Genomic DNA, 12,651 nt, shown 5'->3' on the forward strand with positions numbered 1-12,651 from the left:
CTATATGCCTTTCAAGTTTAACACTCAGTAATCATCTATGGGTGCAGCGTCTTCTCGGATCTTGTGTCCTGCTCTCGGACATAAACCTATTTCGTACCATTGCCTGCATCTTTGTAGTGATATTTATATTATGTATACAAATCAGCCTGTCCCTATCCATTATTACATTTTATATATACTAGGGAATTAAATGGTGTGGGTCAGTAGATGTAGAAAAGTTAAAATTAGGATAGGTAAGTCGCACATATAGATAGTGAGAAATAGAGTGTATGTGTGGTCAAAGGCGACAATACTATGTTAATGTAATGCCCCAATCTCCCAGTGAAGGGTCAACCTAATACATCTATTATACATATGTGCACCATGTAAATATAATTTTCAATAAAAAATTACTGAAATAAAGCATTGTTGCATAGATTTCAATATAATTTAAATATACATGAAGTCAGTCATCTATATAGAAAATATGATTCTACTCCACATAATTATACATAATCATTTCTATTATACAGCAGTGCGTATTTATAACAATCTCTTCTTCCTTATTACAAATGTATAGTTTAAGCTCACATCAGCTGGAATATATAATTTCCAAAATCACACGAAACCATTAAGTCAGTGTTATACAATATCCTTAACTTCTATATTTTAACGGCTCAGAACATATTCATCATCTCTGTAATGTGCTAATCTTGTATTCATTAATCTTGCCCCTGAAAACTAGATATTCATTGTCAATATTCAAACCATTCTCAATTTCATCATCCAAATAACTTCTCTGCGTCTCATTTTCAATAGTCTTATTACCACCTCGTGGGTCCTGGGTCACATGGTCTATTCCATAGTAACTGAATTCATGCTCATCTCTCTTTTCTGTATTGTGGGCCGCAATTGGGTACCTAGTGTCCATTTTTCCAGGCTCAAATGTTCCACCATTCTATCGCGAAGTCTCCTGATCGTACTACCAACATATATTACCCCGCAAGTGTAAACTATAATGTAAACTACAAAGGTAGTATGTAAACTACAAACGTAGTATCACAATTTATAAATGAATCAATTTCAAAGGTTTTTGAACCATTGTAACTAAAGCTAGTTACCTTTCTGGCCCACCTACATGAACTACATTGTCCGCATTTGTGAAATCCTTTTGTAATACTCGTGGGCCATACCTCCGGTAACTTAACCGGATAGCTGGGACTAAGGTCATTACTCAATGGTTGTAGGTCCCTATCCGCTTGTAACAGGTGCCAGTGTTTATTAATTATAGAGTACAGTTTATGACAACATTCTAGTGAGTCACTAAGCGCACCTTCTGTTCTGTAGCAGGGGATCTCTGTGTATAGTCATAATCTAATGAATTGTCCCGCCCATGTGCGGGGACCCCGGAGCAATCAAAAATCTCTTAAGTTGTCAAAAAATACAGAACTGCACAGACACTTGAGAGAGTTTTAAGACAGATATGCAGCCTATATCCACAGGCTACACTGTCCAGTACTTCAACTAGAAATTCCACCGAAATCCACAAACAGCACAGCCTGTCCAGGTTTTTCTAGCCAGAAAAACATGCTTTTACCAGAAAAGCCCTCAGGAATGATAGAGAGGAAGAAGTGGACAGACAAGCCCCATAGGCTGCCATTATGTGGCTCAGAACAGGATACTGTGCCTTTAAGGGACTCAGTATCCCAGAATGCACTGTAGGTCCCTTTTTACTTTCAGTTCTTTTTTCCGGCTCCTGCAAGCAGGACTCTGGAGCATTGAGCTCTCCCTTTTCAAGGGTTTATTGGTGATTTTTCACTTTTTCAAATTATTAGAGTACTTTTCTGAAGTGCTTTGCTTCCTTGTGTGTGTTCTGGTGCACTCTTTGATGTCAATATGCCTGCATTATTCGATAAATGCCCAGAGTGCTCCAGGAAGAAGGCCAAGTCGGACCCTCACGAAGTGTGTATCATCCTTCATCTCATGTCCCAGAGGAGTGTGACATTTGCCAGGGTTTCTCTAGCAGGACCCTGAGAGGATGAAGATCAGGCTTCAGGGCCTCTAAGACAGAAGACTGAAGGCACAAGGTGGGTCTGGAAGGGCTTCCTCTGCCCATGCTGAGGCCTCTGGGGGGCTCCCCAAGGGCAGGAAGACCAGCAAACGTCCCAATTCTCTGCCTGCGTTGATTGCACCGACTACGGCGTTGAGAGGGATGATTAGTCTGTTGCCCAGGGCTCTGGGTCAAAGCGGCGTCGAGGGAACTGAACAGACCACAGTCTAGGTCTCCGGTGATTTTGTCGGCGTTCTCTTCGAGTAATCCACGTCGAGAGGTGACCTGGAGCGCGCCGTCACGGAGACACCGCCGTTCGCCGTTGTCAAAGAGAAGGTCGTCGAGGGGATCCTTGATGAGATCGCCGTCGAGGCGCAGGAGGTCACTGTTGAGGCGAAGGCATTTGCCGTCAAGGGAGAGGCGTTCGCCGACTGAGATGACGCTCGCCGTCGGGTTGCCGTCCTTCGACGCCAAGAAGGTGTGGAAGGAGTTTTGGCACCTGCAGTCAGTCTAGCAGGTGCCAAGTGCCTATGGGAGACTCCAACGTCCCAGCCTAGTTAGGAAGGCGGGTCACCGGGCTTGGTGTACTCCATAGTGTATACCCCTTCTAGGCAGAAGCCAGTTATGCCCCCTCCTCCATTGCCGGGCGGGCTTCCTCTGTGGGCTCCCACCCCGCCTCCACTTCCACCACTTCTGCCTCAACCTCTACCTCAACCTCAACCTCAGCTGCCGGCTGACAAGCCTCCTCCGAGGACGGCTTCACTGCTACGGTATCTGACTCCTCCTAAGGGGACCCCTCAGCCAAGGGCCCCAGCCAAGCCAAAGTCGCCCGCCCCTGTGGAACCGGCGGAGCGACCGAAGCCAAGGAGGTCGCGAACGTGCTCCGGACGGAGGGGGAGATCGCGGAGTCTTCACAGGTCTTCCACAAGGTCAAGATGTCGCCACAGGAGGCGAGGATCACAGTCCCGCACAGACTCGACCAGGACCTACTCACTGACTTTGTTGGAATCCCCGGGGACGAGAGTCTCTGGTGGACGACGACAGCACATTCCAGGATGTTCTTCTGAGGGGTGCAGCGAAGTTGGGTATCACGATGACTGCTCCCACACCCACGACGTCCGCGATTTTTGAGACCCTTCATAAGAAGCATTTGGCTCGTCCTTTACTACCGGGATTGGTGGAGCCAGCGGAGGAGCTGTTCCTCAACCAGCAGTGACAAAGGCCGCTCCTTAAGAAGTACAGGGCCCCGGATTGTGACCCGGCTTTTCTGCAGATGGATCCGATTCCAGACTCTGTTATTGTGACGGCGGTCAGGAAACATGCTACCTCCCCGTCTGCTGTACCTCCTGATAAGGAGAGCTGATGGATCGACTCAGCTGGCAGGAGGGCCTGTGGGACGGCATCTACGGCTATGAAGGCGTCTAGCGATGCTCTGCTAGGGTTGTATGATCGTGCCCTGTGGAAGACCCTCCAGCAGTTCATGGAACTCCTCCACCGAGAGAAGGAGGATTTTCAGGAGATCCTGAAGGAGGGGATGCTGGTGTCAAACCAGGTCAGCACGGCTGCTGATGTCTCTTTTGGCGGCCCATGGGTACTGTCATGGGATCAACCAACGGCGCCATGCTTGGCTTAGGCTCACGTCACTCAAGCCAGAGGCTCAGCAGCGTGTGGCCAATCTCCCCTTTTCGGGGGAAACCCTGTTCGGCAAGCATGCGGATGATGAGATGGCCCGCATGAAAGCGGAGGCCGAGACCCTGACTGCTGTTGGGTTGGAGAAGCCCAAGGAAAAAGTCCTACAGCCTGTTCCAGAGACGGTTTAGGGCAGAGGGCAAGGGCAGGCTTCGGGACAGTAGCAGTTCCGGAGGCCCTTCCAGAAGTGCCAGAAGGGTAGAGGTGGCCAGCAGTACGCTACAGCGACCAAAGGCCCAGCTGGGTCTCGACCCTGAGCGGTTACTTCCCCTACATCCGTTATCCACTCCGGTGGGGGGAAGCGTTCAATTTTTTTCTGGCAGAGTGGAGCAAAATTACTCAGGAAAAATGGGTGCTGAATATTGTTTGCAATGGATACAGTTTTCGGTTCACCAGCCCGCCTCCAGAGATTCCTCCGGTCAGCTCAGTTTCAACTGCGAGGGCTCCAGGCGCGGAGGCTGATGTCCTGTTAAGGAAAAGGGCGATAGAAGACTTACCGCTGTCTCAAAGAGGAAGAGGTCTGTACTCCCGGTTCTTTCTGGTTCTCAAGAAGGACAAGTACAAGTTCAGGCCCAGTTTGGATTTGCGACAAGCAAACAAGTGCATTCGCAGAGAAGTTTCACATGCTGTCGCATCAGATTTATCCTCAGCTGCAACAGGGATACTGGCTATGTGCTATAGACCTACAGGATGCGTACTTCCATGTGCCCATTGCACACAAACACAGGAAGTTACTGTGATTCCAAGTCTGCGCCAATCATTATCAATACACAGTATTGCCAATGGGGCTGAAGTCTGCGCCCAGAACTTTTTCGAAGTGCATGACGGTGGTAGCGGCACACCTGAGAAAGAACAAGGTGTTTGTCTATCTGTACCTGGACGATTGGTTGATCAAGGCCTCCTTCTCGGAAGCTCAAAAGCACTTCCAGAAGACGTGTTCTCTTGAACAAGTTGGGGTTGCATGTCAACATGTCAAAGTCTGTCCCGACTCCGGTCCAGTGCATACAGTACCTGGGAGCCTCCATCAATACGCTGTCAGCAAGCGTGTCTCCTTCGGAGGAGAGACGATTATCACTCCTTCGGAAGGCTCAGGCTCTTATGACCACTCCATCTACAACAGTGAGGACGGTGTCTTCTCTACTGGGGTCGATGGCCTCTTGTATCTTCCTCACGCCACACGTACGGCTGCACATGAGACCATTGCAGGAGTGCTTGGAGGGTCAGTGGGATCAGAGGAAAGGATCTTGGGACGGCAGGATACGACTGTCTCTGCATGCTCTTCAGTCTCTGAAGTAGTGGTGTTCGGCGGAGAATCTCCTGAGAGGGGTTCCCTTCTACAAGGACATTCCCACGCAGATTATCGTGACGAATACGTCTCTCCACGGCTGGGGGGTGCACTCTGGAGACTTACAGATTCAAGGGACGTGGTCCCAGACGGAGTCCACGTACCACATCAATTTCCTGGAACTCAGAGCTGTTCACTTGGCGCTGAAGGCCTTTCATCCATCCTTCCAGACCAACTCTCTGCTTGTGCAAACGGACAATACGACAATGATGTATTACCTCAACAAGCAGGGGGACTCGAGATCACGCACTGTCGCAGAAGGCGCTGACGATCTGACACTGGCTTCTGGCCAGAGGACTGACGATAACTGCTACCCATCTACCAGGTGTGCAGAATGTTCAGGCAGACGCACTGAGCAGACTGATTCAGGAAAACCACGAATGGGTCATAAACGACGAAGTACTAGGAGAAGTCTTCCCAAGGTGGGGGACTCCAGAAGTAGATCTGTTCGCCACTGCTGAAAACAGCAAATGCCGAGACTTCGCCTCCAGGTACTACCAGCCGGGGACGCTGGGGAATGTGTTATGGATCAACTGGTCGAACAGCTTTCTGTACGCTTTTCCACACATTCCCCTGATTCCGACAGTGCTCATCAAGCTGTCCCAGTCCAGGGCGCGGATGATCCTGATTGCCCCGGAATGGCCCAGGCAGTGATGGTTCACGGACCTGCTTCACCGGTCTCTCCTTCCCCGGTCTCTCCTTCCTCATACGGCTGCCGTGCAGGCTGGACCTTATCATGAAGTTCGGGGGGGCAGATGTTGCACCCCAACCTCTCGTCTTTGAGTTTGGCGGCATGGCTCCTGAGAGTGCAGTATGGCCATATAAATCTGCCTGAAGATTGCATGGACATTCTGAAGGAGGGCAAGCGACCTTCCACTAGGACTTCTTATGCTTACAAGTGGAAGAGGTTTTGCATCTGGTGCAAGTCCAAGAACTATGACCCAACGACGTGTAAGGAAGATGTCATCCTTCCTTATCTTCTACATCTAGCGCAGTCTGGCCTTAATGTCCATTCCATTCAGGTTCATCTTGCTGCGCTGACTGCCTACAGGAAATGCCCTTCACAGACTTCCTTCTTTCAGATCCCTGTGATCAAAGATTTTGTGGAAGGCTTGAAGAAAGTGTTCCCACCTGTCCGGCTTCCTTCGCCTTCATGGGAATTGAATGTGGTGCTGTCCAGATTGATGAAGGAGCTTTTTGAACCTATTCATATGGCTTCGCTGCATCACCTGTCCTGAAAGGCGGTGTTCCTCGTGGCCATTACATCGGCCCGCAGGGTGAGTGAAATCCAGGCGTTGTGTTGCCAAGAACCTTATACTGTATTTCATGCTGCTAAGGTTGTTATGCGTACTCACCCTAAATTTCTTCCAAAGGTTATATCTAATTTTCATGTTAACCAGACCATAACTTTACCTATGTTTTTTCAGAATTCTTCCTCTCCAGCGGAAAGGTCCCTGCATTCCCTGGATGTTAGGAGGGTGTTGAAATTTTATCTGGATAAAACCAAGGATATTTGTAGGTCAGACCAATTGTTTATCAATTATGGATCAGTCAGGACGGGTCTTGCTACCTCTAAACAGTCCATCTCGAGGTGGATTGTGTCCTGTATACAATTGTGTTACCAAAAAGCGAATAAGACGTTAGGGGGTAAGCCTAAGGCTCATTCCACCAGGGGCAAAGCTGCCACAACTGCTTTGCTCCATAATGTTCCAATTGCAGAAATCTGCAAGGCGGCCACTTGGAAGTCGGTCCATACCTTTGCGAAGCATTACTGCCTGGACACTGATGCCAGGGCAGACACTCAGGTTGGGCAGGCTTCACTGCGAAATCTGTTCGCACAGTAGTGGTGTTATTTCTCTTTTCTCCACTGCTGCTTTGGTGTGGGGATGGGCTAGATTATGACTATACACAGAGATCCCCTACTACTGAAGGAGTATTTTCTGTCCTGTAACTCCAGTTATGTAGTAGGGGTATCTCTGTTATAGTCATAAGAGCCCGCCCTCTTCCCAGGTGGAGAGAGTTATTCATGTAAGAAATGCTACAGGTCTGGCGTGTTACGCCTTCAAAAAGAACTGAAAGTAAAAGGGACCTGCAGTGCATTCTGGGATACTGTGAGACTTCTGGAAAGTTCCCTTAAAGGCACAGTATACTGTTCTGTGCCACATAATGGCAGCCTATGGGGCTTGTCTGTCCACGTCTTCCTCTCTATCATTCCTGAGGGCTTTTCTGGTAAAAGCATGTTTTTCTGGCTAGAAAAACCTGGACAGGCTGTGCTGTTAGTGGATTTTTGGTGGAATTTCTAGTTGAAGTACTGGACAGTGTAGCCTGTGGATATAGGTTGCATATCTGTCTTTAAATTCTCTCTTAAGTGTCTGTGCAGTTCTGCATTTTTTTGACAATTTGAGAGATTATTTTTGATTGCTCCGGGGTCCACGCACATGGGCGGGACTATTCACTAGATTATGACTTTACCAGAGATACCCCTGCTACAGAACTGGAGTTACAGGACAGAAACGACTCCTTCTGTAGTAGGGGATCTCTGTGTATAGTCATAATCTAGTGAATAGTCCCGCCCATGTGCGTGGACCCCGGCAATCAAAAATAATCTCTTAAATTGTCAAAAAAATGCAGAACTGCAAAGACACTTAAGAGAGAATTTAAAGACAAATAATGCAGCCTATATCCACAGGCTACACTGTCCAGTACTTCAACTAGAAATTCCACCACACAAACAGCACAGCCTGCCCAGTTTTTTCTATAGAACAACTTGTCTCTACCAGTAAAAGCCTCTGGAATGATAGAGAGGAAGGCATGGACAGACAAGCCCCATAGGCTGCCATTATGTGGCTTAAATAGGATACTGTGCCTTTAAGAGAACTTTCCAGAACTTCTCCCAGTATCCCAGAATGCACAGCAGGTCCCATTTACTTTCAGTTCTTTTTTCCGGCTCCTGCTAACAGGACCCTGGTGCATTGAGCTCACCCTTTTTCAAGGGTTTATTGGAATTGTGTGTACTTATTGGCTTAAAAGTGTTTTCAGTTTGTGTACTTGGTGTTTCCCTTCACTCCTGTGTTTGTTCAGGCTTTTTAGGGCTCTAAAATGCCTGCTCTATTCGACAAGTGCCCAGCATGTGGAAGCAAGAAGGCCAAGAGTGATCCACACGATGTCTGTATCCTCTGTCTCCCTGAAGCACATGTCCCTGAAGAATGTGACATCTGTCAGACCTTTTCATCAAGGACCCTGAGGGACAGGCTGAAGATTAGGCTTCAAGGCCTAGAGGAGAGACGGCTGCAGGCGGGGCTGGGCAGGCTGGGAAGGCTCCCTCTGCTGAGGCCTCTGGGGGGCTCCCCAGAGGCAGGAAACCCAGCAAACGGTCCTGGTCTCCGTCGACGTAGATTGCTTCGACGACGTCGAGAGGGATGACGGTGTGTTCCCCATCTCCCTGGGGCTCCGGGTCGAGACGGCATGAGAAGTCGACGTCGAAAGGACTGGGTAGGCCGCCGTCGAAATCACCGGCGTCTTCGTCAGCGTCGAGACGTCGAAGAAGGACTGACAGGCACCGGCGCTCGCCGTCGAAGCGACACCACCGGTCGCCGAGTGAACGGTCAGCGTCGAGGGGCTCCTCGACGTCTAGGACCTCGGACAAGCGGTTGGCGCCGAGGAGGAGTCGGCGCTCATCGTCGAGGACTGCACGTTCGACATCGGGAAAGCGGCGTCGAGGAAGAAGCACTCGACGTCGCGGAGGCAGCGTTCGACGCCAGAGTCGCGGAGGCGACGTTCGACGCCGAAGAAGCGACGCTCGACGCCGAGAAGAAAGAGGTCGGCGTCTTTCAGGCTTTCCAGCTCTTCTAAGCGGCGCAGAAGGATTTCTGGCGCCAGAAATCACGCTGGGTCGGGTGGATGACGCCGGAGACGGCGATCACCTACTGGAGTGGCTGAGTCGCAGTCCCCTCCCCCGAAGAAGTCACCGGGCTCGGTGTACTCGGTGGTTTATACATCACCTCGGCCTAAGACCCCCCCACCTCCTTTACCTAGGGAGGATCCTCCCATCAATCCACCACTTCCTCCCGCAGGGCAACCACCACTTCCGCCACGTGGGCCTGCTGCTCGGTCGGAGATGCCTTTTCCTCCTCCGAGGTCGGTGTCTCTGCCTCCGCTACCTACACCGCCTAAAGGGACTCCAAAACCACTACCCCAGGATAGGCCAAGGAAGACGCCTCCACAGATGCCTGTGGAGCGTCCACGTACTGGGAGATCGCGCTGTCGCTCCAGGAGAAGGGAACGATCGCGCAACAGGTCATCCACACGGTCGAGACGACGCCACAGGAGGCACAGGTCTCGTTCCCAGACAAGGTCCTCGGGGACCAGGGACTATTCTCAGACGTTGTCGGAGTCACCAGAGACAAGGGTGGCACCGATTGACGATCTGGTGTCCTTTCATGAAGTCCTTTTACGAGGTGCAGCGAAGTTGGGCATTTCGTTGACGGTGCCCACGCCCAAGACATCGGTGATCTTCGAGACGCTTCACCAAAAACATCTGTCTCGGCCATTACTAGCACTGGTACCGGGCCTGGTGGAGCCGGCCATGGACCTTTTCCTCACCCTGGCGGTGACTAAGGCGGCCCCCTCGAGACTGCAGAAAAAATACCAGGCTCCCGACTCTGATCTGGCTTTTCTAAGGGTGGAACCCCCTCCAGACTCTGTGATAGTGACGGCGGTCGGGAACAGCATGCCACCACTCCGTCATCTACAGTCCCACCAGATAAGTAATCTAGATGGCTGGATTCTGCTGGGAGGAAGGTTTGTGGGACATCGGCGACTTCCATGAAGGCTGCGAGTGCCACGGCCTTGTTGGGGCGGTATGACCGAGCCCTCTGGGAATCCCTCCAGCAGTTTGTGGAACACCTGCCTCGTGACAAGAGAGATTTCCAGGAGGTGTTGAATGAGGGGATGCTGGTGGCCAATCAGGTCATCAGTGCTGCAGCCGATTCTTCCTTACTGGCGGCGCATGGCTTCTGCCATGGGATTAACCAGCGAAGACATGCTTGGCTCCGCCTCACGTCACTAAAACCTGACACACAACAAAGGGTTGCCAATCTACCAATCTCTGGCGAAATCCTGTTTGGAAAACACGCCGATGACGAAATGGCCCGCATGAAGGCGGAGGCCGAAACGCTCACGGCGGTGGGCCTGGAAAAGCCCAAGGATACCAAGAAATCGTACCACCCGTTCCAGAGACGGTTCGGTGGACAGGGCAGAGGGCGTGGCCAGGCTTCGGGACAGCAACAGCAGCCGTTCCGAAGGCCGTTCCAGAAGCGCCAGAGAGGAAGAGGCGGCCAACAGTCGGCAACAGTGACTAAAGGCCCGCCGGGTCTAGGCCCTGAGTGCTTACTTCCCCTACATCCGTTACCCACTCCGGTGGGGGGAAGCGTTCAATTTTTTCTGGCAGAGTGGAGAAAAATTACTCGGGACAAGTGGGTGCTGAATATTGTTTGCAATGGATACAGTCTTCGGTTCACCAGCCCGCCTCCAGCAATTCCACAGGTCAGCTCGCAGTTTCAGCTGCGCGAGCTCCAGGTGGAGGCCGCTATCCTGTTAAGGAAAAGGGCGATAGAAGACGTACCTCGGTCTCAAAGAGGAAGAGGTCTACTCCCGGTTCTTCCTGGTTCGTAAGAAGGACAAGAACGAGTTCAGGCCCATTCTGGACTTGCGACAGGCAAACAAGTGGATTCGCAGAGAAAAGTTTTGCATGCTGTCGTTGCATCAGATTTATCCTCAGTTGCAACAGGGGGACTGGCTATGTGCTATTGACCTACAAGATGCGTACTTCCATGTGCCCATTGCACACAAACACAGGAAGTTCCTGTGATTCCAAGTCGGCGCCAATCATTATCAATACACAGTACTGCCATTCGGACTGAAGTCTGCGCCGAGAACATTCTCGAAGTGCATGGCGGTGGTAGCGGCGCACCTGAGAAAGAACAAGGTGTTCGTCTACCCGTACCTGGACGATTGGTTGATCAAGGCCTCTTCCTTCTCGGAGCTCAAGCCCACTTCCAGAAGACGTGCGTTCTCTTGAACAAGCTGGGGTTGCACATCAACATGTCCAAGTCTGTCCAGACTCCGGTCCAGTGCATACAGTACTTGGGAGCCTCCATCAATACGCTGTCAGCAAGCGTGTCTCCTTCGGAGGAGAGACGATTATCACTCCTTCGGAAGGCTCAGGCTCTTATGACCACTCCATCTACAACAGTGAGGATGGTGTCTTCTCTACTGGGATCGATGGCCTCTTGTATCTTCCTGATGCCACACGCACGGCTGCACATGAGACCGTTGCAAGAGTGCTTGGAGGACCAGTGGGATCAGAGGAAAGGATCTTGGGACGACAAGATAAGACTGTCTCTGCATGCTCTTCCGTCTCTGAAGTGGTGGTGTTCAGCGGAGAATCTCCTCAGAGGGGTCCCTTTCCACAAGGACATTCCCACTCAGACTGTTGTGACGGATGCTTCTCTCCAAGGCTGGGGGGCGCACTCCGGAGACTTACAGATTCAGGGAACGTGGTCCCCGATGGAGACCATGTATCACATCAATTTCCTGGAACTCAGAGCTGTTCACTTGGCACTGAAGGCCTTTCATCCGTCCTTTCAGACCAACTCGCTGCTTGTACAGACGGACAATACGACCACGATGTATTACCTCAACAAGCAGGGGAGTTCGAGATCGCGCTTCCTGTCGCAGGAGGCGCAGGCGATCTGGCATTGGCTTCTGGCCAGAGGACCGACGATAACGGCTACCCATCTGCCAGGTGTGCAAAATGTTCAGGCGGACGCACTGAGCAGACTGCTCCAGTAAAACCACGAGTGGGTCATAAACTACGAAGTACTGGGAGAAGTCTTCGCATGTGGTGGGGGACTCCAGACGTAGATCTGTTCAACACTGCCAAAAACAGCAAATGCCGAGACTTCGCCTCCAGGTACTACCAGCGGGAGACGCTGGGGAATGCGCTATGGATCGACTGGTCGAACAGCTTTCTGTATGCTTTTCCACCCATTCCCCTGATTCCGGCGGTACTCATCAAGCTGGCCCGGTCCAGGGCGCGGATGATACTTATTGCTCCGGAATGGCCCAGGCAGTGGTGGTTCACGGACCTGCTTCACCGGTCTCTCCTTCCTCACATGCGGCTGCCGTGCAGGCCGGAACTTTTCACGAAGTTCGGGGGACAGATGCTGCACCCCAACCTCTCGTCTTTGAGTTTGGCTGCATGGCTCCTGAGAGTGCAATATGGCCATTTGAATCTGCCCGAAGATTGCATGGACATACTGAAGGAGTCTAAACGACCTTCCACTCGGACTTCCTATGCTTACAAGTGGAAGAGGTTCTGTATCTTGTGCAAGTCCAAGAACTATGACCCGACGACGTGCAAGGAGTATGTCATTCTTCCTTACCTTCTACATTTGGCGCAGTCTGGCCTTAATGTCCATTCCATTAAGGTTCATCTCGCTGCTTTGACTGCCTACAGGAAATGCCCTTCACAGACTTCCTTCTTCCAGATCCCTGTGATCAAAAATTTTCTGGAAGGCTTGAAGAA

This window comes from Lissotriton helveticus, chromosome 7 (genome assembly GCF_964261635.1).
Source record: "Lissotriton helveticus chromosome 7, aLisHel1.1, whole genome shotgun sequence".
NCBI classification, from domain to species: Eukaryota; Metazoa; Chordata; class Amphibia; order Caudata; family Salamandridae; genus Lissotriton; species Lissotriton helveticus.